This window comes from Magallana gigas, chromosome 8 (assembly GCF_963853765.1).
Source record: "Magallana gigas chromosome 8, xbMagGiga1.1, whole genome shotgun sequence".
In the NCBI taxonomy this organism is placed as follows: domain Eukaryota; kingdom Metazoa; phylum Mollusca; class Bivalvia; order Ostreida; family Ostreidae; genus Magallana; species Magallana gigas.
Window position 1 is genome coordinate 45,661,187 of NC_088860.1, and position 7,329 is coordinate 45,668,515.

The 7,329-nt window shown below is 31.3% G+C and overlaps 1 long non-coding RNA gene across 1 annotated transcript; it reads left to right on the forward strand.

Moving 5' to 3' along the window:
* Nucleotides 1-1,355: 1,355 nt before the first annotated feature.
* Nucleotides 1,356-4,163, forward strand: LOC136271067 (uncharacterized). Its single transcript, XR_010708861.1, has 2 exons — nucleotides 1,356-1,579; nucleotides 3,905-4,163. It is a non-coding gene; the product is annotated as an uncharacterized lncRNA (long non-coding RNA).
* The last annotated feature ends 3,166 nt before the right edge of the window (nucleotides 4,164-7,329 follow it).

The following is a 7,329-nucleotide window of genomic DNA, read 5'->3' on the forward strand; positions in this document are numbered from 1 at the left end:
GTTATTTTATTATTGTGGCTATCTTCTTTAACCAATAGTTGATAACAACAATAATATCTATTAAAGTTTTATTCATTAATATATTAGAGATAAACTTTTATCTGATTTTGTCAATTATGAAAGTAACTCAACTATTTGTACGTATTGCATGAAAATGACCAAACAGAAACATTGATATCATTTTATTTTTTTCGTCAGGCTTCCATGGTAAATCCCTTGTAGATGTTTCTAAACATGAGTTTAAATACAATGTTTTATAAAATATCTTCTCCATATCAGCCATCTGGTGTTAAGTTATATTTTCGTTTCATGTAAAGGTCTCATCTGAGCTCGTAGACCCAAGTTTACGTGTTTATAATTATTATTATTGATGTAATTTAAACATAAAATCATTATGCTGCTAAACACGACATACGCTCATGTAATTTAAGACTGTCATGGTATACCATTTCATTTTATTTTCGTTCTGATAAGCATTATAAACAACAGTTAAATAAAACCATATGACTTTAGTACTTTTCTATTGTAATTGTTGAAAAAACCTCGTAAACACATTGGGTATAATTGACGGTAGTGGGAAAGGTTATTTAATTTTGATTGTTGATATTCAAGTTAATCAATAAATTTGCTCGATTGTTTATTTGTTACGAATTAATGTTTTTATTAAATTGCATAAAATGGACTTAATACAAAGATATTAATATTGATTAAAAAAAATCATACAATATATACTTTTTTTCTTATGTACTAGGTCATAATCATAGTATTTTCCTATTATACGCAGATGATCGTTGCTCTTATTCTTCTGATTCCTGTGATCAAGGCAGTGGATGAAACAAACAGTAGAAGTTGTAAGGACATGTTACAGGGTTATCTAACAGGACAACGCAAAAGAACCAAGGTAAAATATGAACATTACCTTAAAATTATATATTTTCTTTCTTTTTTGTTGTATTTTCTTTTATATGTTTTTATCATTATTAATAAAAAAAGGAGGAAAAAATAAGAATTAAAAATTATTTTATATATGCATAAACTTTTTTTTCTTTATTACATAATCGTATATTTCTAGATGCAACAAACAAAAGCGTTGTTTACACAAGATGGGGAAAGAATACCTGTCCCCTTAATGCTGAAATAGTTTTATCAGGTACAATGTATAGTTATCTTTAAAAAATAAAGCACTTAAAATTGTAAAGACAATTGAAACATTTTTGTACTGTTTAGCTGACTTATATTGTGGTTTTATCTCAAAAGAATCATCTACATGTGTTTATGCAAGTTCAATTCAATTATCTAAACTTTTAACCTGAGATTAGTTTATTTCATTGGTATTTGTTAGGCTACACCGGCGGGTCATCGTCTGGCCATGCAGGATCTGCTGCTGATCTTCTTTGTTTACCTAGAGATCCAGAATGGGGGGTTTACAGTGATGGAACTGATGGGAACAAAGCTTATGTTTTCGGCGCAGAATATGAAACAGACACATCTCCTAGCAACCTGCTGAAACTTCAGGATCATGATATACCGTGTGCTGTTTGTCTTCGTCGAAATAGATCCGTTGTCAAAATGTTCCCAGGTGATATCAATGCAATTTTATATCATTTTTTTTAGAGCTCTATGCGAGTTTGAATGTTCTAAAGATAGTGACATACTTTTAATTAATATAAGAATAGAAAATGTGCTTTCACTTTTTTATTTTTTAAATTTTTAAACACTACCCCGCGGTTTCCAAAATAAAATAACATACCAAGTGAAGGCAAACCATATCCGTTTAATCAAAACCGCTGTTAGAATTCTATGTTCTTCTGAATTCAATAGTTAATTATCCGGCTCTCGAAAAACCTTCCCAACTTTTATAAAGCTTGCACGGAAAACGGTATGTTGCATCAAAACAACACAAAATATGGGATTCTAACAGCACTTTTCAATTAAAGCATTGATCAACTAACGATACGTATAAAATATCAAGTTCAATTTATACGGGGTAGTGCTTTTCTATTCGGATATTTATATCGTAAACAACGACAGAGGAAAGCCTGGCCGAGAAATAAAAGCAAATTGACATCCCTTTTAGCGAATGATTGATTAACTCACATCTCCTCCAGTATTCTTCTGTTCAATTCTCAATAAATCACACCATTAGTTATTTACTATATTAGAGTTCTTAGATTAGTTATATCGTGAATATGTTTTCAATGCTTTCCAATCAAATTCACACGACATTTAACTTTTAGTCATGACGTCATCAATGTGTAAATCTACGTAATACAAACTAATCTCCGGATAAAGAATTGTCTTCAGTATTTTCTATTTGTTTTGGTCTACGTTTCGTTGCTTAGATATTTGAATAAGTAAATAATAACTAAGATTTGTGAATTCACAGAATTGCATGTAACTCAGATTCCATATGCTTCCTTAACATCCCCGCGAATAGTCTTAATCATGATTTTAAAGCTTCAATTTACATTAAGATTCCCTGTTTAAACTCATATATGAATGTGCCATTTTTGTCTGCACCAGGAAACTGAATACACCTTTGGTATTTTAACAAGTGTGAATTGATGCCCTTAATTTATAACTGAATTTTATTTGCATGGCTTAAACCAAAGTTGTCGGATCCAAGGTACTGCCCAATGATTAGCTTGCCCTACACTTTTCGCTAAGATATTATTTTGTCTAAGTAGCGTAATGGACAATCCACTCGCTTCTTACCGCTGCGACCCGAATTCGATCCCCGTGATCGACAGTGGATGTAAGTGATAGGGTATGGCGGTCGCCTGCTTGGACAGGTGAGTTTGTAAAAAATAAATGAAGTTCAGTTAGAGTTCACTTCAATTAGTCAACCCATGATTTTTGGCACCCCGTTATGAAAGTTATTTCCAGCAAAACTAAAATCGCGTAAAATGTCCCATTTTATCTATTATTTTTTGTATTAACCAAAGATGTCCGATTCAATGTATCTGTCAGCGATGCAGAGCTTAACCTAAAATACCCGCCTTGATAAAAATTAATTAACCCGCGTTCTTGTTTACCCCGTTCTAGAAAGTTCTATTCGTCCAAACTAAACTTGCGCATTTAATCAACGAATTGGTTCAATCAATTACTAGCATTAAATATTTGTTAAATCTTAATTTTCATGTATATCTAAAATAGTTTTCTAGTTAATATATCCACTTTTAACGTAATAACTTAATATCATTTTCATTGCAAGTGTATTTTTTGTGTAAACTCCCACTGACTTGGATCTGCCAAAACGTGTTCAAAACTGTACACTCATATTTGCTATTTTGGGCTGGTTCTTCGAAAATGAAAGGTTTATAATTTATTTCACTATAATTACTTATCATGTAAATACATTTATGCACTCACTAGCGTTTTAAAATCACATTTATTAAAAGTACTGCGACAGATTGATAGTAAATCTTATATATCTATATGGTTAACCGTGAAGATATATTGTTAACAACTTCTATGTGAATAAATGTTGTATGCATAAAACAAGGAATTTGTAGGGAGAGGAGGGGGATCACTTTTATATAAAATTCTTATCCCACATATAGTTAAAGTAATATTTGACCTAACGAAGAAAAACGACGCACTATACACCCACCCATTTTAAAATTACATAAAAATAAAATTGTATTCTTCAGTCAACTGCATACAAAAATGAAAATAAAAATAATGAAATAAAAAAATATAGAAGATAAATAGGCATTGTATTATGATAATGTTTAAAAAGTTAAGTCCCGCGTTTGCGCGTTTTATAATCTAGTACATTTTCATATTTTTGCTACAATTTAGTAGATTGAATGTGTAAGGGCATAAATTGATTGAACTCTCTGTCTATAAAATAATGCTTGTTTGTATTTAACTTTAATCATATGAATTATTTTTTTTCTAGCCAAAAAATCATGTAGCAAAGGATGGAATTTGGAGTACCATGGTTACCTAATGGCGGGATATCATAGTCATGCAGCCGGTACAATGTACACCTGTGTTGACGAAAAACCAGATACCTTACATGGAGGTCATGCCAATAAAAATGGTAGATTACTTTATTCTGTTGATGCTCGATGTGGTTTGCTAAGGTGTCCTCCATATATAGAAGGGAGAGAACTAGTGTGTGCTCTTTGTTCAAAAGAATACATTTGATTAGATTATCATTTTATTTCTTGTCATTTAATATTCTTAAGGTAATTTGAAACATTTGTTTAGCAGTCCCTAAATGTATTTTAACAGTTTATTAAATTATTATAGTATTGCTTTCCTTTTTGTTACTATGCATCTGTGTATTTCATTCCTAACTATTTATAGCGATATATATATATTTTTTCCTCTAAAAATTATTACACGACATGTTTAATAAAGAAGTCTTCTCAAAATTAATAGTTTTATGTTTCTTTGTCATTTGATGTCAATATGACTACACTTGGGTTTCTAGTGTTATGCATAGTAAAAAATAGAATTGCTTCAGAAATGAACAAATGCCATTTATTAAAGTACATAACGAAAACTTAAAAAAAACCCATATACATATATTTATTACATTTAAAGAGTATATGGTCCCACAACACATAAAATTGAATATTGCTTAAAGCTTGCAGTTTACCAGCAACAGAAGTTGTATTTTACCGGTATATGGTCCTCTTAAAATTATCAATGAAAACATTCTTGTACAAAATCGGTTGTAAAGAATGCAGGCTTTACTTGCCACAATAGTTTAAACTCGGTATTCATAAACCAGTATGTACGATGCACATGAAACTAAAAATATAAGATCTCAGTCTAGTTCTATACCTTTTATGCATTGTGAAATCATATGTGCATGTTTTTAAATTCTTTTTAAGATCAATTGCTCTATAAATTTAATTTCAATAACCTCCTCAAGAATTTTGCTCTGATTCAGAATAAAATCATGTCAAAATCAAATATAGTTTAATATTATAGACGTACCATTTATTCAAAATTCAAACTCACTGGATAACTACTCTAGAACCTTAAAAGTCTTGCAGTACCCGAAAGCTATGGCTTCAATTTACAATCCCAAGTTCACAAAATTAAAAAGGTTCTAATTCACACTTTGTTAAAGGTTATATGACAGAGACAAAAGTATATACATAATTTTCCTACGTTTTTTTTACTATGGAGCGCATGTCCATAATCCATAATCTAAAGCATCAACACAATGTATTTTATATAATCAACGTTGTATTTTATTTGGCACCATTAGCGGATGTTGACCAAAAATGATGTTTATCTGAAATTGTATAAATAATTTTAACGCGTTTCTCTAACAGCAATAAATATAAGGATTCTTTTTAAGGGATATACAATTTTCCTAACATACTCTGAGTATTTTGATAAATCCGATTATAAAAAGATTTTCCTCTAATCTTTCTTCTTTTGAGGCAATGTCGGCTGTAAAGAATGCAGTATTTTATACAAATCAATCTCGCTACTGGTAATATTACTATGAACTCACTATTAATAAACCGGTATGTATGATGCCACAAGAAATCAAAAATATAAGATAACACTAAAATGTTTCTCTCATTATTTTTGTCATATCATGGTTATAGACGAGCGTAACAAAATGACTGTGTAGTGTACACACGGTGTGGAGAGAAGATATCTCCTTAACAAACAGAGTTTATACTTTCATGTGATTTAATAATAATTACTACAATGTACCTATAAGATGGATGAAGAACGTTAAGAAGTTTTATATTAAAAACAAATCTGTTTTAAACTAAGTTTGTATTAAGTGAAACCAAATATCTGTTAAAAAATTTTTGATGCTGGAAAACTTCGATGAATTAAGAAAACACTTTTTATCATAAACAATTTAGTTCATTTTATTTAATTAAGGTCTTCCGTTGGAAACGGAAAACCTTATTGTTTTTGCTTTGTTTCTTTTCCTCTATTATTATTAAGGTCTTCCGTTTCCAACGGAAGACCTTATTGTTATTGCTTTGTTTCTTTTTCACTATTATTTTTATTGTTTTTTTTTTTCTGTCACGTTTTCTCAAAAATGCTTCAGCCAATTTTCATGAAATTTTCAGATCTTATTCATGACAAAATTTGTAAGAAAAGTACACGGGCTTTTTTTGATCGTCACTTACGGTACCGAGATATTAAAGATTTTACGTTTTTGTTTGTTCACGATTTTTCTCAAAAAGTGTTTACGATAGAACCTTCAAATTTTCAGAGAAGGTAGAGAGTGAACGGCCGCAGTGCCCTTCGTATATCCGAACGTCCGCCGTCACTTCCGGTCGTCACCGGAAGGAAATGAAAAACCTTAATTTTTCAAATTTTTAGATTTGAATTTTTTTTATATTTTTATTCGATAGAGACGCTTAAAACACTTCAGAATATGAAATTCGTGTTAAAATCGATCCAGGCATTCCCGAGATTTTGAGTTCAAAAGTTCTGAAGCGAGAGTCCGCGTAGCTCAGTCGTTAGAGTGTTGGACTTGTGCCCAGGCGACCCGGGTTCCATCCCCGAGTGCCGATGATTTGTTCTTCCCTAATTTTGTTTTGTTTAACGATTTTACCTTTAAAATGATGGTTTTTATTGTTTTCCGTTTTATTTTTATCATAAATAAAAATAATAACAGCTTTTTTAGTACAAATATAGAGCTCGTTTTTGTCAGCAGTTCGCATCGCCGCCATCAAAGACATGCCGCCGAAGCGCCCCTGCAGTACGACCGCATTAGAGTTCACTGGGTCGCTTTGCCGGCATCAAAGAAATGCCGCCATCTCAATGACTGTATGCACACAACATTTAGCAATGCACCAACGTTATTCTACATGGCTTTAAAATGAGGACTGATTAGTATTTGTTCACATATATAGATACACGCTTGCATGTATGCATGCGTTTATTGACATACGTTGCTGATATACTAATTCCCTAAACACTATAAAAAACTAGAAAATCTCTCTCTCTCTCTCTCTCTCTCTCTCTCTCTCTCTCTCTCTCTCTCTCTCAAGTACATAAGAACTAAGTACAGGTAACATGCAGTAAATTGGATAGAGGCTAAATGTACATTGGCGTCAAAAAACTATACATGTATTTATTTCAAGTTACAAGATAATGTCTATGGATTCAAATTCAAATAATTTTAAATGTATTGTTTAATGATTGCTTTCTTACTGATTGGAAATCAACGCTAAAAAGTCATTTTTATTAATGATGGTGTACTTTTTCCTTTTTTTGTGCATGTCCATATACTGATACAAATCTGTTGCCTGTCTGGGATTAAGAAAAACCTCCGAAGTTTATACTCGTAACTATACAAACGAACGGGTGACTGCGACAAGATTT